The sequence below is a fragment of the Mobula hypostoma genome, chromosome 2, assembly GCF_963921235.1.
Source record: "Mobula hypostoma chromosome 2, sMobHyp1.1, whole genome shotgun sequence".
Taxonomy (NCBI): domain Eukaryota; kingdom Metazoa; phylum Chordata; class Chondrichthyes; order Myliobatiformes; family Myliobatidae; genus Mobula; species Mobula hypostoma.
This window is the reverse complement of record NC_086098.1, coordinates 36,278,415-36,303,147: the sequence shown is the minus strand read 5'-3', so window position 1 is coordinate 36,303,147 and position 24,733 is coordinate 36,278,415. Positions and strand designations below refer to the sequence as shown.

The following is a 24,733-nucleotide window of genomic DNA, read 5'->3' as shown; positions in this document are numbered from 1 at the left end:
GTCGTTCCAAGGAGAAAAGGCCGAGTTCACTCAACCTATTCTCATAAGGCATGTTCCCCAATCCAGGCAACATCTTTGTAAATCTCCACTGCACCCTTTCTATGGTTTCCACATCATTCCTGTAGTGAGGCAACCAGAATTGAGCACAGTACTCCAAGTGGGTTCTGACCAGGGTCCTATATAGCTGCAACATTACCTCTTGGCTCCTAAACTCAATCCAACCATTGATGAAGGCCAAAACACTATATGCTTTCTTAACCGCAGAGTCAACCTGCTTTAAGTGTCCTATGGATTTGGACCCCAAGATCCCTCTGATCCTCCAGACTGCCAAGAGTCTTACCATTAATACTATTAATATTTGACCTACCAAAATGAACCACCTCATACTTATCTGGGTTGAACTCCATCTGCCATTTCTCAGCTGTAACGTCTGACAGCCCTCCACACCATCCACAAAACCCCCAACCTTTGTACCATTAGCAGATTTACTAACCCATCCCTCCACTTCCTCATCCAGATCATTTATAAAAATCATGAAGATTTCAATCAGGCTCATAAGGCACGACCTGCCTTTCACAAAGCCATACTGACTATTCCTAATCATATTATGCTTTTCCAAATGTTCATAAATCCTGCCTCTCAGGATCTTCTCCATCAACTTACCAACCAGCATGTCGACTGTACCTCTTCCTAGAAATGCTACCTGGCCTGTTGCGTTCACCAGCAACTTTGATGTGTGTTGACTGAAATAAGACTCACTGGTCTATAATTTCCTGGGCTATCTCTACTCCCTTTCTTGAGTAATGGAACAATATCCGCACCCTCCAATCCTCTAGAGCCTCTCCCGTCCCCATTGATGATGCAAAGATCATTGGCAGAGGCTCAAGAATCTCCTCTCTCGCTTCCCACAGTAGCCTGGGGTACATCTCATCCGGTCCCGGTGACCTATCCAGCTTGATGCTTTCCAAAAGCTCCAGCACATCCTCTTTCTTAATATCTACATGCTCAAGATTTTCAGTCCGCTGTAAGTCAACCCTACAATCACCAAGATCCTTTTCCGTAGTGAATACTGAAACAAAGTACTCTACTATCTCCTCCAGTTCCATACACATTTTCCCACTGTCACACTTGATTGGTCCTGTTCTCTCACTTATCCTCTTGCTCCTCACATATTTGTAGAATGCCTTGGAGTTTTCCTTAATCCTGTCCACTAAGGCCTTCTCATGGCTCCTTCTGGCTCTCCTAATTTCTTTCTTAAGCTCCTTCCTGCTAGCCTTATAATCTTCTAGATCTCTATCATTACCTATTGTATTGAACCTTTCAGAAGCTGTTCTTTTCTTCTTGACTAGATTTACAACAGCCTTTGTAGCCACGGTTCCTGTACCCTACCATTGAAACCTGTCTCATTGAAACGTACCTATGCAGAACTCCACGCAAATATCCCCTGAACATTTGCCATATTTCTTCCGTATGCTTCCAAGTTCCTACCTGATAGCCTCATATTTCCCCTTACTCCAACTAAATGCTTTCCTAAGTTGTCTGTTCCTATCCCTCTCCAATGCTATGGGAAAGTAGTTGGAATTGTGATCACTATCTCCAAAATGCTCTCCCACTGAGAGATCTGACACCTGACCAGGTTCATTTCCCAATACCAGATCAAGTACAGCCTCTCCTCTTGTAGGCTTATCTACATATTGTGTCAAGAAACCTTCCTGATCACACCTAACAAACTCCACCCCATCTAAACCCCTTGCTCTGGAGACATGCCAACTGATATTTGGGAAATTAAAATCTCCTACCACGACAACTGTTATTATTACACCTTTCCAGAATCTGTCTCCCCATCTGCTCCTCGATGTCCCTCTAACTATTGGGTGATCTATAAAAAAACACCCAGTGGAGTTCATAACCTCCACCCACAGAGACTCGGTAGACAATCCCTCCATGTCTTTCTCCTTTTCTACAGCCGTGACACTATCTCTGATCAGCAGTGCCACATCCCACCTCTTTTGCCTCCTCCCCCCCCCCCCCACCCCCCGTCCTTTCTGAAACATCTAAAGCCTGGCACTGAAGAATATTTTGGAAAATATAAATCTTGAAGTTGTAATTAGAACTTAGCCTAAGAAGAAGTTATGGAACCAACTATGAATATTATGTCTTGATCTTCACCAGTTGTCTGTACCTTCTGGGCTACAAGCTATCATTGAACACTTGGGACTTTAATGTTTGGAACATTAATTCAACCTGTGATAGAGTCAATGGTCTGAAATTGGCTTAATATGAAGTGGTCAGAAATGTGTGAGATTTTATACCGACGTGGAATTTTCTACTTTCATTGCTAGAAATGTTTGAAGTTTGGTATAATCATTTAGAATTTCTTTGTGAATTTTCCATGTTTATGAAAACAAATCACATGACTACAATATTACTAAAACTAAGGTAATTAACATCCGCTTTGAAGCATTGGATTTCATCATTGAAGTAACAAAATAACCATAGATGGTTAATTGACTGTCAATCATTTATACAATGTGACAGTATTCTGCCACCAATCAGCTGGAGTCTTCAAAAACATATTAACAATGTGTGTTGAGTTGTGTTTCAGAACCGTGGCATTTTATGCAATTGTTGAATCGAATAACTAGCCTAAACTACATCAAAACTGCATTCTTATTCAGTTTCCTGAGGTTCATGATAGACATTGCTCTTTGAGAACTTTGAGAACTCAATGTTCTCCCAGCTTTTTGGCAAGGTGTCAATGAACCAATGCTAAATGCCAGTATGAATGAAGACTTCAAAAAATCCAGGTATTACAAATCTTTTGGAAGGTGAGGGCAATCTAGAAACAGATGTATCAGTATATATAAAAAAAGCTTAAGCCTGTCAGAATGAAAGGTAAAGGTAAGAGGCGTAGGGAACCTTGCTTTTCAAGAGGTATTGAAGCCCTGGCTTAGGGACGAATAGGAGGTGCATTGCAGGGAGAAGTGAGGTGCTTATGGAGTATAAGAAATGCAAGAGAACAGTAAGAAAGGAACCAGGAGAGCTAAAAGAAGGCACGAGAATGCCTTAGCAGAGAAGGTGAAAGAAAGTCCTAAGAGCAAAAGGATTGCAAGCGACAAAATTGGTCCTCTGGAAAATCAGAATGGTAGTCAATTTATGGAGCAAAAAGAGATGGGGGAGATCTTAAGTGCATTTTTTGCATCTGCATTTACTCAGGAGATGGACACAGTGTCTATAGAAGTAAGGCAAAATGGCATCAACTTCATGGTCTCTATTCAGATTACAGAGGAGGAGATGTTTGCTATCTTGAGATAAATTAGGGTAGATAAATACCCAGGGCCTCACAAGGCGTTCCCTTGGACCCTGTCGGAAGCAATTGCAGAAATTTCCGGGGCCCTGCCAGAGATGTCTGCTACAACTTTATGTCTTCTTTTAGCTCTCCTGATTTCTTTCTTAAGTGTCCTCTTGCATTTCATATACTCCATAAGCACCTCATTTGTTCCAACCTGCCTATACCTGCATTGAACCTCCTACGTTTTCTTAACCAGGGTCTCAATATCTCTTGAAAACCAAGGTTCCCTACACCTGTTGTTTTTACCTTTTATTCAGACAGGCACATACAAGCTTTGTACTCTCAAAGTTTCACTTTTAAAGTCCTCCCATTTAGCAAGTACACCTTTGCCAGAAAACAGCCTGTCCTAATCCACACTTGGTCCTTTCTGATTGGCAGATGGAGTTCAACCCAAATAAGTGTGAGGTGGTTCATTTTGGTAGGTCAAATATGATATAGTATTAATGGTAAGACTCTTGGCAGTGTGGAGGATCAGAGGGATCTTGGCGTCCGAGTCCATAGGACACACAAGGTTGCTGCGCAGGTTGACTCTGTGGTTAAGAAGGCAAACGGTGCATTGACCTGCATCCATCATGGGATTGAGTTTAAGAGCCGAGAGGTAATGTTGCAGTTATATAGGACCCTGGTCAGACCCCACTTGGAGTACTGTGCTCGGTTCTGATCGCCTCGCTACAGGAAGGATGTGGAAACCATAGAAAGGGTGCAGAGGAGATTTACAGGGATGTTGCCTGGATTGGGGAGCATGCCTTATGAGAATATGTTGAGTGAACTTGGCCTTTTTTTCCTTGGAGTGATGGAGGAAGAGAGGTGACCTGATAGAGGTGTATAAGATGATGAGAGGCATTGATCGTACGGATAATCAGTGGCTTTTTCCTAGGGCTAAAATGGCTAGCATGAGACGGGCACAATTTTAAAGTGCTTGGAAGTAGGTACAGAGGAGATGTCAGGGGTAAGATTTTTACGTAAAGAGTGGTGAGTGCGTGGAATGGGCTGCCGGCGACGGTGGTGGAGGCAGGTATGATAGGGTCTTTTAAAAGACTCCTGGACAGGTACATGGAACTCAGAAAAACAGAGGGCTATGGGTAACCCTAGGTAATTTCTAAGGTAAGGACATGTTTGGCATAGCTTTGTAGGCCGAAGGGCCTGTATTGCGCTGTAAGGTTTCTATGTTTCTGTGTTTCTATGATACCATCAGATTTGGCCTTTCTCCAATTTAGAATCTCAACCCATGTGCCAGACATATCTTTTTCCATATTTACTTTGAAACTATTGGCATTATGATCACTTGATTCAAAGTGTTCCCCTACGCAAACTTCTGTCACCTTCCCGGTCTCATTCTCTAAAAGAAGATCAAGTGTCACACACTCTCTCCTTGGGACTTCTATGTACTGATTATGGAAACTTGCCCAAACACATTTAACAAACTCTTTCCCATCTGGTCCTTTTATAGTATGGGATTCCTAGTCAATATGCGGAAATTTGAAATCAACAACCTTATGTTTCTTGCAACAGTCTGCAATCTCTATACAAGTTTCTTCCTAAGAAATTGCTTCTGAAAAAAACTGTAATATACCCACTAACTGATGGAAATCTGTGGACCATGGATACCTAAGATGGAGAAGAAGCATGCAGTCTCTTTATGGGAGAAAGAAAAAACTGAGTGAGATTGGTGGAAGGTGTGCATCCCATTCAAGCACCTCCTGACCCAAATTCTGCAGATTCTACATTGGCTTCATCAGCCAACTCAGAACCCATACTGCTGGAGCAGCAGTCAATCTTCAGCCACAAAGGGCTGCAATAGGAAAGAATCAGCTCATGAAACTCTGAAAAATATAGCAGCTATTTGCACAGAAACAAAAACCATTTCTTAATTCCTTAAACACCATTGCTTGAGGAAAACTGAACTAAGATCAGTGCAGGAAGTAGAAGAGAAATCAGAATCACATTGCGAACTACTCAAAGTTCCAATATTTAGAGGACCCAATGTGGCTATGTACGAACACAGGAAAAATTCCCTCTATATTTCTCTTGCAGGTTCTGAGGGAGAAACTTGTGTAACTTTAGTATCAAATGCTATTTTCCTAACCATTAGGATTTTAAATATGCTTCCAGGAGCTGGAATTTGGTCTTCCGTATGTTTTTGTCAAGTTACTGAATGAAAGTGCAACTGTGGAATATAGCATTGTAAATTAAATGTGTTGTGCACTGCAGAGGGAATTTATGTCATTGATCTTTTCTCAACCAATGATTTCTTTCATTAATCCCTGTGACTGCTGCGGAAGGATCTGTTAGCACACCACCTTATGGCTGTGAACATCCAGTTATAGAGGGGAAGAGGATGACCAATCTATCACATCACTTTAGAAACTTACATGTCTCAATAAGATTTTTTTTTATTTTTCAAAACTCCAAAGAATATAGACCCAACATATTTATCCTCTCTTGGTAGGACAATACCCTCATCCCAGTTTTTTAGACTGCCTCCAATACTATAGTACAAATTTAACTTAAGGCAAACAAAACTATGTGTAGTACTTTATCATATTCTTTCGATTCCTCTATCTCCATCATATTTGCTTTGATGATGAGATATTCCACATAGGTGCTTCTGAAATGTCTTCCTTCTTTCTTAACTGTGGTGTTCCTCTCTATCACAGTGTACAGAGCTCCCACTCCGAAATAGTAACTCTGTTTGATTTCCCACTGATGCAACCTGACCTATTAATATTTCCAGAATTTTCCATTTATATTTTAGCTTTCCAGCATCTTCAGTCATCCCACTCCTGCAACTCTACTCTCACCCCTTCTCCTCCTTGAGTTTCCCTTGTCCTCACCTTCTTCCCCACCAACCTCTGCAATCAAAGGATGGTCTCCATCAGTCAAAACAAGATTCCACTCCCTTTCCCCCTTAAGAATTTCAAACAGATTTACCTGTTTAGTCTGCAACTACTGCTCCACATTGTATTTTCCAATGCAACGCCAGGAGATGTAATAATATCTGCTCTTTTGTTTCTTCTTTCCAAAATAGTCTTTTCAGGTTCACTCACACTTCTTCCGATCTAGTATATTGCATTTGGTATTTAGACCATGGCCTCCCCTAGATTTTGAGAAATCAAACAGCTTTGCAGAGCAGTTGCGTTCAGTTGACCTGGGCGCCCCTCAGCTTTCCATTGTCTGCCATAGATCGCAAGGTCATACAGCATGGAAACAACCCAACTGATCCATTCTGACCAAGACCCCATCTAAACTGATCCCATTTTCCCATATTTGGCTCATATCTCTCTCAACTTGTTCAAGTATATTTTAAATGTTAACATATCTGCTTAAAACACTTCCTCTGGCAGCCCATTCCATGTACTGACCACTCTCTGGGTGAATAAGTTGACATCAGGGTACAATTAAGTCTCTCCCATCTACTTTAAACCAGGCCTTGTGCATTCTCATCTAAATCATTGGCATAGATGACAAATAGCAATGGACTTAGCACCAAACCCAGGTGACAGGACTCCAGTCCAAAAAACACCCTGTTTCCTACCATCATGCCGATTCTATATAGTCAGCTAGCCAATTCTCCCTGAATCTGATGCGATCTAATTCTCTGTAACACTGTAATGCCCTGGGAAAGGTTTCACTGCTAATGTAATGTTTTTTCTGTAGCAGCAGTGTTTGGGTTATGACTAGAGATAACGGGGGCTTTGGAATGTGCGCTGGCCAATGAGGGGCGTGTTTATCTTTCTTGTGTGTTGAAGAGCGAGTGATTCACGGGCTTTTGTTTGGCGGAAGATGGAGAGAGAAGATGCCAGAAGGGAGAGGTCGTAGACCGCAGGACAGAGTGGACATAGAACGGGGCCGGGAGTCGACGACACCCGGGGGAAATCGATGGAGAACGGACAGGAAAACTGTGAGCTCCAACGTGCACGTTAGACTGTTTCATTAAAATGGTCCCTTTTCTTTTTGTTTTGCCTTACTAACCCTCCCGTCAAATTAAGAATTATAAAAAGCTAAATTGTTTAATTGCATATGGTGTACTGTCTGCTCTTTCGTGGTACTGACTTGTAACAGGGGAACACGTCACGCAGCATCCACACAAACAAGAGGTTGTGCACCTCAGATTTCACAGGTTTGGTGGAGCCAGAGACTGTCTTCCCTAGACTAACACCACGCGTCAAACCTGAGGGTTACAGTTATGGGGGTATCGGTCTGGGAGACTTGGGCAGAGCAGACTTCAGTTGTTAGATGAGTGACAGTGCCCCGATGACGTAAAATGACAGCGATTGGTTGAAAGTTTGAGTGGGCGGGCTGCTGACGCTGTGAGAGCTGTAAAGTCACAGTACCCCTTACCACTACTGCCGCTTATGTGCGAGCACTGGAAAATGCATTTGGCGTGACAGGAAGCCCAATGGAGCTCATGACGGGGTTTCAGAACATGTGGCAGGAGCAGGGGGAGAAGCTTTCTGCCTACATCTTTCAGCTAGAGAGGCAGCTAAATTTCTTGCGGCACAGAGGGGCCACTCAGGTGGCTGAGGTGGATCAGTTAAGAATGGACTAGATAACAGAGGGCGCCCAGTCCCATGACCTGATCACTTGGGGTCTCCGACTGTCTTGTAAGACGTGCCTCCCTCCCTCGTTTGTTGAACTGATCAGAGGAGTATGAGAGGAGGAGAATGCATTGGAGGTGTGTCAGGGTACAGTCCTCAGTAGTGGTCCCCTGTGGTGAAGTGACCACTGATAGCCTGCCCTGGGGAGCGGTAGAGGAGATTGTGACAGAGTTGAGAACTGAGATATCCCGGTTGTTATCAGTGTCTGTGACCCCCTCCTCTCACCCCGTATGATGGGAGCCTACAAGGAGACAGCTGGAGAGAGCTTCCTGAGAACATTGTCCATTCACCCGGTGTTTAGAGCTGCTTTTGAGGAAGTGCATGGCTGCATTGGGCCGGATACCGAGTTTAGACGAAGGACTGTGTGGTTTATCCAGTCAAAGCCAACTGTGTTACGGTCCGGGGAAGTAGCGAGAGTGACAGGGACCCTCAAATTTCCCAGAATGCCTTGAGGGTGAGGACCCCTTAGTGGATGCGCCGGAAGACAACAAAGAGGAGTCAGGAGTGCCTGCTGGGGTACTGATGAGGCCCGAACTGCAGAAGCCCTCGGTTGTACAGGCAAACAGGATGGCAGTCATTGTCCGGAATACTACAAAGAAGAAGGTTTCCTTCAAGTGGGGGTGCCCCGGTGACGGTAATGTCTAGTGTCCCTGTGAGACAAGCCAGGGAGAAACTATCTGAAAAAGGAGGAAAATTGACCACTGAGTCCAGTTGAATCCAATTGACTCCAGTTGACTCCCTGGTACCTGGGGGTTGTAAGAGGAAGTTGATTGAGAAGATGTTGAAGCTGGAAAGTGCCTTTTCCACTGACGAGTTTGATGTGGGTTGTTCCACGAGCACTCGTCACACTATCCGGGTGACTGAGGGTACCCTGTTCAGAGAGAGGTCGTGGCAACTGGTCCCCGCAGAGGTGGAGGATGTTCGGCAGCATTTATGCAAGTTGAAGATCATCACTGAGGCCCGTATGCGACCCTAGTAGTAGTAGCCAGAAAGAAGAATGGGAACATACAGATGTGTGGTCTACAGGATTCTGAACAGGCGCACCATCCCAGACCAATATATGGTCCCAAGGATCGAAGACGCGCTGGCCTGTCTAAGTGGTGCAAAGTGGTTCAGTGTGCTGGACGTGAGGAGTGGATATTATCAGATCCCCATGAGTGAAGCTGACAAAGAGAAGATGGCATTTATATGTCTACTGGGATTCTTCCAGTTTGAAAGGATGCCCTAGGGCATCTCAGGAGTGCCTGCAAACTTCCAGCAGGTCATGGAGAAGATGGTGGGGGATATGAATTTATTTGAGGTATTGGTGTATCTGGATGACCTCATAGTATTTGGATCCACCTTGGAAGAACATGAAGCTAGGCTGCTGAAGGTGCTGGGCTGCCTGGAAGCTGAAGGGTTAAAACTTCCCTTGCACAAGTGCCAGTTCTACAAGACATCTGTCAACTATGTTGGGCACATGGTCTCGTGGAATGGAGTAGTATCGGATCTGTCTAAGATAGAGGCGGTGACCACATGGCCAAGGCCCCAGATTGTCAGTGCTTTGCACTTGTTCCTTGGGTTCTGTGGGTACTATCGGAGGTTCATGAAGGGCTACGCAACAGTGGGACACTTTTGATCGGCTTCTGTGTGGTTACCCTCCCTTGGGGAAGAAAGGGAGGGGGACAAAAGGAGAGGAAGGTAAAGAGTATCTTAGCCCTTCGGAGCTTTTTGGACTGAAGTGGGATGCAAACTGTGAAGAGGCCTTTCAGTCGTTGAAGGAGCTGCTGACCCAGGAGTCTGTGCTGGCTTTTGCAGTCCCCTGAGTGCCATACGTACTGCATATGGATGCCAGCCGAGAAGGCTTAGGGGGTGTCCTGTATCAGGAACAGGGCACCAGGTTGAGACCCGTTGTGTTTGTCAGCCGGAGTCTGTCGCTCTCGGAGTAAAACTGCCCCACGCACAAGTTGGAATTTCTGGCATTGAAATGGGTGGTGGTGGATAAATTGAGTGACTACCTCCACGGGGCCAAGTTTGAGGTGTGGAGGGACAACAATCCCCTAAGTTATGTCCTGATCTTGGCGAAATTGGATGCCACAGGCCATCTGTGGTTGGCAGTGTTGTCTGCCTATGATTTCAGCCTGAAGTACTGGTTGGGAAGTAGGAACGTTGATGCTGATGCTCTGTCCCGATGTGCACATGAAGGGGATGAAGAGTGGAAGAGTGTTTCTGCCCCGGGGGTAAAAGCCATGTGTCAGTTTGCCATCACGATGAAGGCAGATGGAACTCAAGGGCAGGATCGAGCAGCAGATCAATTGGGGGCTTCTGATGATGCCATTCCACAAGTTTACTGTAACCTGACTGCTCTGAAGGCAAACCAGTTACCGGAATTGAGTTCTGGGGAAGTGGCAGCTGCTCAGCGAGATGATCCAGGCATCGGTACCATTTGGTCAGTGGTCGAAAAGGGAGACATGGCTCAGGTGGAGAAGACGGGGCACGCTGCGGTGCCTCCATTACTGAGAGAGTGGCCCAGGTTGGAGTTGAGGAACCAGATCGTATACCGGGTCACGTCACCTCCGGACCGACCTCAGCATTCCCAGCTGGTTCTGCCTGAGAAGTATCGGAGGATAGTGTTGAACTCACTTCATGATGATTCTGGACATTTGGGGGTTGAAAAGACCTATGGGTTGCTCAAAGATCAGTTCTACTGGCCCCGAATGAAGCCGGACGTTAAGGAATACTGCAAGTTGTGCATTTGATGCATACGGTAGAAGATTCTGCCTATGAGGGCAGCTCCTCATCCCACTTGCAGAGTGCAGGGCCCCTTGACCTGGTGTGTATGGATTTCCTGTCAATAGAGCCAGATGCCAACAACATGGAGAATGTCTTAGTCATCACTGATCACTACACCAGATATGCGCAGGCTTTCCCTACCGAAGATCAGAGGGCATCCACGGTGGCCAAGGTGTATTTCATTAATTACGGGCTCCCCAGGCGGATACATAGTGATCAGGGATGGAATTTCGAGAGTAGGAATTTGGGGCTACCAGGGAAGCATAAGGAGTTGTCTGACCGCTGGGCGGCTACGCCCTATGTGGTGGAGAGCCAGATGCCAAACGTACCACTTTTCTGGGTGAAACCAGAGGATGGGAATGGGCCTGTAAAGATTCTCCAATGGAACCACCTTCTGCTTCTGGGACAAGAGGTGTGGGTTGACCCAGAGCCTGACCTGGAGCCCACACCTAGTAAGAGGACTCTGTAGCAATGTGGTGTGACTGAAGGACCAACAGCAGGAGAGATTAGACTGGCCTCCGCCCCTGAGTGGGATACTGATTCGGAGGATGAGGAAATTGGGGTGTGGTATATGCTGCCTTGTGCTAACTCCCAACTGATTGAGAAGGAGACTCCCAACCTTTCTCATGCTTAGTCAGGTGAAGTCGGGGTGGGGTTGGGGGGCTATCTGTGAACAGCCTGGGTTGCAGCGGGACCCTGCACATGATGAAGCGGGGCTTGGCCAAGGGACGGAGGGGTCCAAGTTGCAGGTGAGCACGAGTGATAGACCGGGGGAGGCCTCGCCAAGTAGACCGTAACTATCCCCAGTAGTGTCGGAACATGAAGAGGTAGATTGGGGGTACGGAGGTCTCAAAGAATCAGGAAACAACCAGACAGGCTGGCCTATATGGCACCAAGGGAACAGAGTGTGGCCCCTACCACTTTGGGAAGCAATGTCACTGCCTTTTACATCTGGGTTGGACTTTATGCTTTGCAGGAAGGGTTGGCAAATTATCTCAAAGTCATGAGGACCTGACTAAATTTGGTGGGGGGGAGAGTGTAACGCTCTGGGAAAGGTTTCACTGGTAATGTAACGGTTGTTCTGTAGCAGTAGTGTTTGGGTATAGTTGGAGATAACGGGGGCTTTGGAATGTGCATTGTCCAATAAAGGGAGTGTTTTTTCCTTGTTGTGTGCCTGAGACTAAGGCGATCTGGGTCTTTTGTTCGGTGGAAGATGAAGAGAGAAGATGCCTGACATGAGTGGACTTGGAGTGGGGCTGGGAGTCAACGGCACCTGGGGGGAAATCGATGGAGGACCAACATAAGGGAAACCGTGAGCTCCAACGTGCACGTTAGACTGTTTCATTAAAATGGGCCCTTTTCTTTTTGTTTTTCTTTATTAACCCTCTGGTCAAATTAAGAATTGTAAAGCTAAATCATTTAATTGCAACTGTCTGTTATTTCCTGGTACTGACTTGTAACAGGGGAACACATCATGCAGCATCCACACAAACAAGAGGTTGTGCACCTCAGTTTGGTGGGGCCAGAGACTGTCTTCCCTGGACTAACACCTTCGGCTGAACGTGAGGGTTACACAGCTTACCATGCAGAACCTGATCAAAGATCCTTCTGAAGTCCATATAGACCATGTCTACCGCCCCACCCTCTTTGACGTTTCTGGTTACTTCTTCAAAAAACTCAGTCAAATCCTTGAGACATGATCTTCTGCGCACAATGACAAGCTGACTGTCCCCAATCAACCCTTGTCTTTCCAAATGACTGTGCATCTTAACTCTCAGAATCCCTACTAGTAACTTACCTACCACAGGAATTAAGCCTGCTTGTCTATATTTCCCAGGTATTTCTTTGCAGTCCTTCTCAAATAAAGGCACAGCATTGGCCATCCTCCAGTCTTCCAGCCGGGGGGAAGCATGATTAAGAAAAATTGCGAGTATCTTGGAAGACTTCAGGGTGGAATGTTTCATAATTAGAAGTGGCGAAGCCAGTGAAACTGGGAGATTGGGAGGCTCTACAGGAAGCTGGGTGAAGAAGATAAAGTCAAAACACACTTATAACTCTTCCAATTTAGAGTACCATATTTGACGCTTGTGATATATTCTCGTCCCCATTAAGGAAACTAAATGCAGATTACATGTCTGCTTTGCATTGGACCTCTGTTCAATACACAAGGGCAACTCCGACCAATTTATTTCTGCAAGTCACAGCAGCTCTTCAATGGAGGTTAGAGTCAGTGTGATTTGTCTGCTACACTGCTCTGAAGAAGCCCAATGGAAGTTTAAGGAAGAGCATCTCACCTTCCCACTTGGTACATTTCTCCCCTTAGGACATAGCAATTTCAGAAAATTGGGCTCTCCTGATTGATTTGAGAAGCGTAATCATTGCATGGACTGTGCAGTTAAACAAAAGATCGTTGCACACTATGTTTAGACTTGCCACTAACTGAAACAATTATCTGAAGTTAATTTCACGATCTACTTTATAAAGAATAGGCTGTTGCAAAGGTTGCGTGATAAACATCCATCTGTTGAGTTAAGTCTAGAGCTAATTAGTGAAATGGATGATTTAAATGGTAAAAAAATATCTTAGAAGTGTTAGTTATATGAGGTAATATTCCTTCCAGGTAGAATAATACCAAAAATCACAGTCCCCTTTTGGTAAATATTTTAAGGATCATCCCATCCAAGACATTTGCTACATGCAGCACTTTTGACTGAAGGTTTGTTTGGTTCATTAAAATGTTCGGGAACTTTGTTGGCTTTGCTCCCAGCCTTATGTAGTCTGGAATGACATCTACTTTCTGTCCTCATCTTACAATTGGAGAAGGACTGATTCTGCCAGCAGTAAGGGAGGTTCTGAGTAAGGTTTTGCATTAGTCTTCAGACCAAATAATTAAAGTGATTCCGCCGACAACAACTCTGTTCAAAGATGAATAGATGAAATTTCTATGAATGTGGAAGACACATTGTGCAACAAACTTAAGACAATAGAATTTACTCTGGATTTGGATGAGTCACTGAATCAGGCAATGAATCTTTGCTTGTTGATTATGTTCACTTCGTAAAAGATGAACGCATGGTTTAAGAGTTGTTAGCTGCAAGGGGACTAGAAACAGATATGAAGGGAGAGTTAATATTTCAGGTTATTGAGCAATTTTTCAAAGAGAAGGACATTATTTTCAGGAACATTCTTGCTTGTGCGACAGATGGAGCACCATCAATGACAGGAAGACATCATGGGGGTTGTTGCTTTCTTGAAAAAGAAACTATTCCTAACATTTTTACCATCATTGTGCAATTCACAGGCAACATCTTGTCACAAAAAAACCTAAGAGATTGGTTGTACTCTTATAACAGCAGAAAATAAAATAAAGTCCCATGCTCTCAATTCTTGACTATTTTGAGAGCTTTGTACTGAGAATGATGAACAATTTGAATGATTGCTGTTCATACAGAAGTCAGATGGTCCTCAAAAGGAAACTGCTTGAGATGCGTTTATGCACTTTCTGAAACTGTGATAAAATTCTTTAAGGACTCTAATGCTTCATTCTGTAATCAACTCAAGAATGTTAGGAATGACATTGCTTATTTGTCATAATTATTTGCAAAGTTCAATGAAATCAGTCTTTAATTGCAGGGAAATGATGTGAATCTTATCTAAGTTCAAAGTACATATATGTCACCATATACAACCCTGTGATTTGTTTTCTTGGGGGCACAGTCAATAAATCAAATCACCATGATAGAATTAATGAAAGACTGAACCCAACAGGGCAGACAACCAGAATGCAAATGACAACAAACTGTGCAAGTATTATAATAATAATAGTAATACTAAATAAATGAATAAGCAATAAACAAAACTTACACACTTCCGTCCAAGTTGTCCCTATTTAAGCATAACATTGACCATCGCAACTCTTTCCAATTTCCGAGCCTCTCTAAGTTGGAAGAGAAAGCATGTTGATCTTTAAGTTTACTTTGTCCACCTGGGTGAGCTGCATAAAGATATGCCAGAGAGATTTCACTTTCTTCATTTGATCCAAATTCCAGATTGGGTAATAAATCCATTCTTGAACATTTGTGATGAGGAATTAACAGGAAGGATGGAAGAAGAACTGATTTCGCTACAAAATACCTTTGAGCTAAAACCAAGGATCAAAAAAATCATATCAAGACTTGACTGCAGAAAGAAATCTCTGATTGCTATCCTGCACTGTGGAAGAAGTTCAAGAAGAAAAGTAGATAACTTTACTCAACTTTACTCACCCCATCACTGAACTGTTCCCGTAACCTATGGGCTGTTCATCTCTTGTTCTCGATATTTTTTGCTAATTTATTTATTATGATTACTATTTCTTTTTTCTCTTTCTTTTTGTACTTACACACTGTGTTGTGTTTTTTTTTTGCATGCTGGTTGTTTGCCCATCCTGTCAGGTGTGTTCCTTCAATGGTTCTGTTGTATTTCTTATATTTACTGTGATTGTCCGCAAGAAAATTAACTCAGGGTTGAATGTCGTGACATACATGTACTTTGATATTTATTTTACTTTCAACTTTGAACTTTGCAAGGTTCATTGTAATAAACACTGCACTTTGCTCCCAGGAACAGGTCAGAACTCATGATCCCAAACAATAATTACATGCTTGATATTTGTCCCATTCTTTTTGTTCTTCCAGTTGCAGAAACTTAATAACAAAACTCCTTCTGCAGGATTTCCTAAAGAATAACTTGTAGGTTGAATCAATGGTAAGCAAGGCAAATGCAATGTTAGCATTCATTTCAAGAGGACTAGAATACAAGAGCAGGAATGTAATGCTGAGGCTTTGTAAGGCATTGGTCAGACTGCACTTGGAGTCTTGTGGGTAGGTTTGGGCCCCTTACCTAAGAAAAGATGTGCTAGTGTTGGAGAGAGTCCAGGGAGGTTTTCAATAATAGTTCCAGGAAAGAAAGGGTTAACATATGAGGCCTGTTTGATGGCTCAGGGCCTGTACTCACTGGAATTCGGAAGAATGAGTGGGATTTCACTAAACTTATCAAATATTGAAAGGTCTAGATAGAGTGGGTGTGGTGAGGGTATCTCCTGCATTGGGTGAGTCATGGACCAGAGGGCACAGCCTCAGAATAGAGGGACATAAACTTACAACAGAGATATGGAGGAATTTCTTTAGCCAGAGTGTGATGAATCTCTGGAATTCATTGCCATAGACATTCAGTATAGTTAAAGTGGAGGTTGATAGGTTCGTGGTTCGTCGGGTTATCAAAAATTACAGTGAGAAGGCAGGAGAAATGGATTGCGAGGGATAATGAATCAGCAATGATGGAATGGTGGAGTAGACTCGATGGACTGAATGGCCTAATTCTACTCCTATGTCCTTTGGTTTTATGTTCTTTCTTGCCTTTCCAACATCATATTTAGTGACGGGTGGCTTCAGTGCAGTCGCCTAACTTTCTTCAAAGGAATTATACAGACTGCAAATTACTGAACGTGGGGATCTGAGACTCCTTCTGAGTGACAATCAGCCTGATGTTGAGAAGCTGATTTCACTGCACCAAGCCCACCCATCTCATTGAAAGGTGAAAAAGCAATGACATGGTGAATAGTTGGACTACTTATGTACGCTCTAAGATTGTTGATGAAAATTGTTTTTACTGTAATTAAATAAAGGAATAATTTTATTTGTAGCTTAAATAGATTTGAATAATTTTGCTATTATTTGTCACTGCTTTAAATCTGCAGCTCTTATTTTCTTTCACTGTGCATTGTAAATCAAAATTTTTAATAGTTTTTATGTAATGGGGTGTGGTCTGTGAGCCAAGGAGGCAGCTGTTAAATGCTAGATCTCAAAATCCATCAATCCTGAAACATCAGCTTCCTCTTCTGCTGCGCAGATACCGCCACACTCCCTCAGGAGCCGTGGCATTTTCTGTTTTTTTTCAGATTCCCAGCATTAATCTTTTCAAATTTCTCTTGCAGCAGTTTGAGGCAAAAAAGTACTTTGCATGCCTGAGAACTGTTGTTTCACCCAAAGTTTGCATCTTATGAAGTTTGTGAATGAGTTACACATTTCATTTACCTATATCTTCTGAAAAAGCAGCTTTATCAAATGTAATTCTGATTAAGAATTTTGGGATTTCTGCATCAGTGGCTTTGTTTACTCTCACATTACTTATTTTAACATCTTCTGTCTACAACAAAATCTACCAAAATCGCACTTCTTGAAAAAAAAGTCATATTGTTATGCCATTATTATTACTATCAAATAACGCCTAGCCTCTTTAAGGCCAATTAAATATATTTAAAGCACATTCACTGATGTAAAATTAGAAATATTGCGTAATAAGAAAAAATATTAAAAAACAGGATTTTATGTCCAATGGTAACAGTACTCAAAATGGCGAATATGGTAAGGAATATAATATTTTAATGCGAACAATATTTGTTGCATTAGTTACATTTGGGGAAGCCTTTGTTTCAGCAGAGCCCTGTAAATGGGATTACCCATCTGAATGGAATGGGCAGGAGCCTAATGCCTGATTCAGGTTTAATAATGGACTCCACTTTCTTGTCCTTACCCTATAAAATGAGTGGACCACTTCAGAACGGTCCTAAATTCCATCCATTCCACCCTTGGAGACCTCAACCTAAAACGTGAATCAAAGACATGTAAGCGAATGAGCCTGCTGTTCATGCTTTAAATATGAATTGCTGTATTTATTGTTGTCAATAAATTGGAGCTGCTGCCATTGCACACATGAGCAATACAGCATGGATAAAGATTCACCAGCAACTTTGATGTGTGTTGCTTGAATTTCCAGCATCTGCAGAATTCCTCGTGTTTACGGATAAAGATTCTTCGGTCCAAGGAGTCCATGCCCACCACTGTACTCACCCAGCTAGTTCCAAGCTCCCACACTCAGCCCATATCTCCCCAAGCCCCATCCTTCATCTATCTATCTAAGTGCTTCTTAAATGATAATATTGTACCTGCCTCAACCATTTCTTCTAGCAGCTCATTCCATATACTCACTATCTTCTGTGTGAAAAGATTGCCCCTCAGGTCCCTTTTAAGTCATTCCCTTGTCACCCATAATCCATGTCCCCTAATTTTGGACTCCCCTACCCTGAGGAAAAGATTGTTACCATCCTTACCAGGCTTATCTAGGCCTCTCATTTTTTTGAATATTTCTATAAGGTTGCTCCTCATTCTCCTATGCTCCAAGGAATTAGGACCTAGCCTCGCCAACCAAGCTGTTACACAAGCCATCTTGTCCTGGTAACATCATTTTTGCACCCTTTCCAGTTTAACCACATCTTTCGTATAACAGGGTGACCAAAACTCTACATAGCACTCTAAGTGCAGACTCTACTATTGATTTACCAAATCAAATCAAATCAAGTTTAATTGTTATTCAAACCATAGATGGACACAGCCAAATGAGACAGCGTTCCACTGAGGCCAAGGTGCAAAAATATACACGTGCATTCAAAGTAATGAGAACGGGGAAAAGAAGACAGAAAACAAAGTTTTGGTCCAATTCCGTAAGCGACAAGTTCTGCAATTTGGTGGTTCCGGGCAGTCTGGCCTGTAATTCCACCGATTCAACACTGGAGGGAAGCACCAACAGGAGAGGCCACTCTAACAGAGCCCGATGCTACATTACAACGCGAGCTCGAGGATTGAGGCCTAGTCCTAATCCTAGCTACAACTGAGGTGATACTACTGCCTTGCCACCAAGCAAGGGAAGCAGGCCTGCAGCAATCAATGTCCAACAGAGTCTTGCAATCGCAAAAGAAACGTCCAAGAAAGTCACTCACAGTTTCACCGCATGCTGCCTTCACACTAATTTGAAGGCACCAACTCCAGTGACTCCGAGTAGCGGGCAGCAGCATGGTCTGCACCCAGGACAGCTTATCTGAACCCAATCCGGCTTCTCCTGTGGCCCGACAGCCCACTTGAATCCCCCAGCCCCATGAGACAACTCGAATTTCCAGGATTGAATACCCAGGCCCCACAACTCGGCACGAATCCCAAGACCCGACGGCCCATCATAAAATCATTGGCCCAACAGCTCATCTCATCATCCCCAGCTTGACTGCTTGCCTCGTGATCCCCAGCCCAATGGGCTGACTCAGCATCCCCGGCCCAAAGCGCCGACTCGCCTTCTCCGAACAGCCGGCGAGCTATTCTGAACAATGAGCAGTGATGGATCTACTGTACAGGTAGTTATTGGAGTCAAGCATAGTCTTACTCTGTATAAAAACACATTTAACAAGCTAAAAAGCACCTTTGGTTGGCTCCTGAGAGACCACTGCCTGTATCTTTCCAGGAGTATACAACAGCAATATAATGTCCCATCTCTTATACTCAATGTGTGAGAGATAAGTACCAGCATGCTAAACAATATTTTCACCAGTAATGAAGCTTCTAATAAACTATGCGTTTGGTAATCTTCCATCCCTCTGTTCTATTACACTCCATGGTACCATACCATTTATAATGAAAGTCCTACGCTGGTTTGACTTTCCAAAATTCATCACTTCATATTGAATTTCATTTATCACATAGAGATTTTTAGCTGTGAAGTTACATAGAAACATAGAAAACCTACAGCACAATACAGGCCCTTCAGCCCACAATGCTGTGCCGAACATGTCCTTACCTTAGAAATTACCTAGGGTTATCCATAGCCCTCTATTTTTCTAAGCTCCATGGACTTGTCTCTTTAAATACCCTATCACACCCACCTCCACTGCCGCCGCCGGCAGCCCATTCCACAGTCTCACCACTCTCTGCATAAAAAACTTACCCCTGACATCTACTTCCAAGCACCTTAAAACTGTGCCCTCTCATGTTAGCTATTTCAGCCCTGGGAAAAACCCTCTGACTATCCACATGATCAATGCCTCTCATCATCTTATACACCTCTATCAGGTCATCTCTCATCCTCTGTCGCTTCAAGGAGAAAAGGCCAAGTTCACTCAACCTATTTTTGTAAGGCATGCTCCCCAATCCAGACAACGTCCTTGTAAATCTCCCCTGCACCCTTTCTATGGTTTCCACATCATTCCTGTAGTGAGGCAACCAGAACTGAGCACAATACTCCAAGTGGGGTCTGACCAGGGTGTTACATAGCTGCAACATCACCTCTCGGCTCCTAAACTCAATCCCATGGTTGATGAAGGCCAATGCACCATATGCCTTCTTAACCACAGAGTCAACCTGCACAGCAGCTTTGAGTGTCCTATGGATTTGGACCCCAAGATCTCTCTGATCCTCCACACTGCCAAGAGTCTTACCATTAATACTATATTCTGCCATCATATTTGACCTACCAAACTGAACCACCTCACACTTATCTGGTTGAACTCCATCTGCCACTTCTCAGCCCAGTTTTGCATCCTATCAATGTCCTGCTGTAACTTACATAGAAACATAGAAACATAGAAAATAGGTGCAGGAGTAGGCCATTTGGCCCTTCGAGCCTGCGCTGCCATTTATTATGATCATGGCTGATCATCCAACTTAGAACCCTGCACCAGCCTTCCCTCCATACCCCCTGATCCCCGTAGCCACAAGGGACATATCTAACTCCCTCTTAAATATAGCCAATGAACTGGCCTCAACTGTTTCCTGTGGCAGAGAATTCCACAGATTCACCACTCTCTGTGTGAAGAAGTTTTTCCTAATCTCAGTCCTAAAAGGCTTCCCCTTTATCCTCAAACTGTGACCCCTCGTTCTGGACAACTCTGACAGCTCTTCACGCTATCCACAACACCCCCAACCTTTGTGTCAACTGCACATTTACTAACCCATCCCTCCACTTCCTCATCCAGGTCATTTATAAAAATCATGAAGAGAAGGGTTCCCAGAACAGATCCTTGAGGCACACCACTGGTCACTGACCTCCGTGCAGAATATGACCCATCTACAACCACTCTTTGCCTTCTGTGGGCAAGCCAATTCTGGATCCACAAAGCAATGGCCCCTTGAATCCCATGGTTCCTTACTTTCTCAATAAATCTTGCATGGGGTACCTTATCAAATGCCTGCTGAAATCCATATACACTACATCTACTGCTCTACCTTCATCAATGTATTTAGTCGCATCCTCAAAAAATTCAATCAGGCTCGTAAGGCGCGACCTGCCTTTGTCAAAGCCATGTTGACTATTTCTATTCATATTATGCCTCTCATGCTTTTAGTTCTTAAGCTTTTAGATTTACTCAACTTGTATGATGACGTGAATGCTGTAAGATGTTTCACATTTCAGTTGTTGAATTCTGTAGCAGAACAGTTACTTCTCATCTGCCATGAATCTTATGAAAATCTGCTACAAGAAGATTCCAAGCACAAGAAATTCTGCAGAGGCTGGAAATCCAAAGCAACACACTCAAAAAAGCTGGAGGAACTAAGCATCCATGGAAATGAATAATCAGTCAATGTTTCAGGCCGAGATTCTTCTTCAGGACTAGAAGATTCAATTCTACTAATTCAAGTTTAATTGTCAATCAATCATACATGAGTACCCATGAAGACAGCCAAACTGGACAGCGTTATTCCGGGGCCAAGCTGTAAATCACAGTACCAACATTCACACAGCACAAAGCACATGTAGTAAATACAAGGTAGAAAGCACATGTAAGTAAAGTACAGCCATACAGAAAAGAAGCCCAGACCCTGAGTGCATGAACGCCACAGAAATCTGCCGTCGACCACAATACAGCTTATCTTCTGCCAAGTGAACACTGGGGGGGCAGCACTGACTCCAGCAGGGATGCTGTACCACCTCACTCCTGGTGGAGCACACCAGCTCTGGCAGCTATAAACAAGTGACACCGTGGCTTGAGGCCTATTCCTCGCTATGACTGAGGCCATGCTGTTCCCCCGCTGTCCACCAATCAATCAGAGCAATGGACATGCAGCATTCCACATTAACAATGTCCGAAAGGGTCTCGCAATCACAAGAAAAGTGACTACGACTCGCTATTAGACTGCATGCCTCCTTCGCTCTGCAACTCCTCCGAAGCCTCTCTGATGCAAGCAGCAGCACGATCTGCACCAAGTCCAGCACCCTCACTCTCTCTACCAGTGAGCAACTCGCTGATGAGGTAGACCTGCAGTACTTTAAGTTCATAATGTCTAGCGGGATCTTGTGATCATAAAAAATACATTTAAAAATGACAGTAGCAATCTTCGTTGACTCTATAGAAGGCACTGCGATTGAACGCTCGGCCATCTTACCAGAAGATTCTTTTTTTGTAACAAAAATGGATACTTCATTATTTTAAAAAGCTCTTTAATAGACCTTTTCCTATTACCGTCTGTACTAGCAGTTACAGGTTATCTATCTGCTATTATAAAAATATTATTTTTATTTAGCTTATTCCCTACAACCAATGAAATTGATGCAAGATTTCATCCCATTGGAAATGCCGTCTTTTATATTTGTTGTTGTAGAAACAAAATGATCAGTCAAAAGAAAGGATTAGAATGCAAAGTAATTATTTTCTTATATTATACAATTGTGGCCTCAGTGGTTTTGTAGATTGGGTAGATTCATGCTTTTCAATTCTAATAACATCTGAGAAAATCTTAGCATATATCTTTGCAATTACTGCAAATCACCAGCAAAAGGTTAGTATGTAAGTCAAATGTGAGGTAAAAAGAAAAGCCAGAGGTGGGCTTATAATTAAGTGAAGTAAAAGCTGCCACACATTTGTTTCATTTACCAAGTCATATTTTTGTCAAGTCATTTTATGCACAAAGCTCATCAACTGACACAAAAAGAAAATAATGGAGCTGCTGGAAATCTGAAATTCTTTAACTTTATAAATAATTCAGGAACTTTTTGTTACTAGCATAATGTGACATAACAAGATCAACAGATATTTTTCAGAGAAGATTGTGAGTTAATATTGGAACTAGGATTGTGAATCTTTAGTTCCCGTTATCCTAGAGAAATCTCCTATACTAAAAGCAAAGCAGTCCAAGTGCTGGTCTTTTGCTGTCCTGTGGTCATTTTCAAGCTGGATGACAGAGTCACCCACCTGACTTGAAAAACATGAACTTATACCAATTTGATTGATGCCAGCTTTAAGGTCACCGCTTCTGTCTGACTGCAATAAGCTTCTTGGCCAGATGGAGGTGATCTAGAGCTAAAGCTTTGTCTTCTGGTGCCAGGAACTGCGTACTTGCCTTCCATTACTTCCACAAGAACTAAATGTGATCTGTCAGCTCAGCCACTCAATCAATCTGCATTCCTGAAAGCATCCAGATTCAACGTATAACAAGCACCACACACAAAATGCTGGAAGAAGTCAGCAGGCCGGACAGCATCTATTGAAAAGAGTTGCCTGGCCTGCTGACTTCCTCCAGCATTTTGTGTGTGTTGTTTGGATTTCCAGCATTTAACAACTACTTTGCTTCTGCCAGAAACCCAATTGGCGCAAATAGTTTAATAACTACATTAAAAAACTTAGGATATAATCAACACTCCTTGGTAGTGGCTATCAAATTCTGTCAGGTTAAACTAAACAGGCTAACTCAACACCTGACCCTATATATTTCCTATAGCCAAGGGGTTTACATTTTGTAAAAGGAATCTAGATGACATAATGGATGTGCAATGAAAGTGTAACAACAATGTTGTTAGCTACTTGTTGACAAAGCCCATTGGCCCGGATCTAACTAGTTAGAAAGATTTGAGACTTACCAGAGAATTCACTTCAATACATCTGAAATGTAATATGTCGGGTTGAGCCCACTAGGGGAAGAGCAATTCTGGATTAGGTGTTGTGTACTGAGCCAGATTTGATTAGGGAGCTATGGAACCCTTGATTATAATACGGTAGAGTTCACCCTGCAGTTTGAGAGGGAGAAGCTAAAGTCAGAGGTTTCAGTATTACAGTGGAGTAAAGGGAATTACAGAGGCATGAGAGAGGGGCTCGCTAAGTTGATTGGAAGGGGACACTAGTAGTGCTGATGACAGAACAGAAAAAATGGCAGAAGCCTCTGGAAGCAATTCAGAGGTACAGGATAGATTCATCCCAAAGATGAAGAATTATTCTAAAGGGAGGATAACCTAAGTGTGGCTGTCAAGGGAAGTCAAAAACACCATAAAAGGAAAGAGAGGGCATATGATGGAGCAAAAATTTGTGGGAAGTTAGAGGATTCAGAAGCCTTTAAAAACCAACAGAAGCAACTAAAAAAGTCATAAGAAGAGAAAAGATGAAATATGAAGGTAAGTTAGCCCTTAATAAAAAAGAGGATACCAACATATTTTTTCCAATACTGTATATAAAGAGTAAGAAGAGAGGTGAGAGTGAATATCAGATCACTGGAAAATGATATTGGAGAAGTAGTAATGGAGGGCAAAGGAATATTGGATGAATTTAATGAGTATTTTGGATGAATCTTCACTGTAGGGCACTACAGTAAGCTATATATTCAAGTGTGCCATAAGGCAGAAGTGAGTGTAGTTGCTGTTACTAAAGAATAAGTACTTGGGAAGCTGAAAGGTCTGAAGGTAGAAAAGTCACCTGGACCAGATCGACTACCTACCAGGGTTCTGAAAGAGGTAGCTGAAGAGATTATAGAAGCATTAGTAATGATCTTTCAAGAATCACTAGATTCCAGAATTGTTCCGGAAGACTGGAAAATTGCAAATGTCACTCCACTCTTTAAGACGGGAGGGACGCAGAAGGAAGGAAATTATAGGCCAGTTATCAAGACCTCAGTGGTTGGGAAGATGTTGAAGTCCATTATTAAGGATGAGGTTTTGGGATACTTGGAGGCACATGATAAAAGTAAGCCAAAGTCAGCATATTTCCTTAAGGGAAAATCTTGCCTGACAAATTTCTTGGAATTCTTTGAGAAAGTAACAAGCATGATGGACAAAGGAGAGTCAAAGGATGTTGTTTACTTAGATTATCAGAAGGCTTTTGACAAGGTGCGGCACATGAGGCTGCTTAACAAGATAAGAACCCGTGGTATTAAAGGAAATTTACTAG

The 24,733-nt window shown here is 43.0% G+C and overlaps 1 protein-coding gene across 2 annotated transcripts in view; it reads left to right on the top strand.

Annotated features, from left to right (window-relative positions):
• Window positions 1-24,733, top strand: part of xkr6b (XK, Kell blood group complex subunit-related family, member 6b) — a 494,480-nt gene that overhangs the window by 460,803 nt on the left and 8,944 nt on the right. The gene's annotated exons all lie outside the window — the stretch shown is intronic.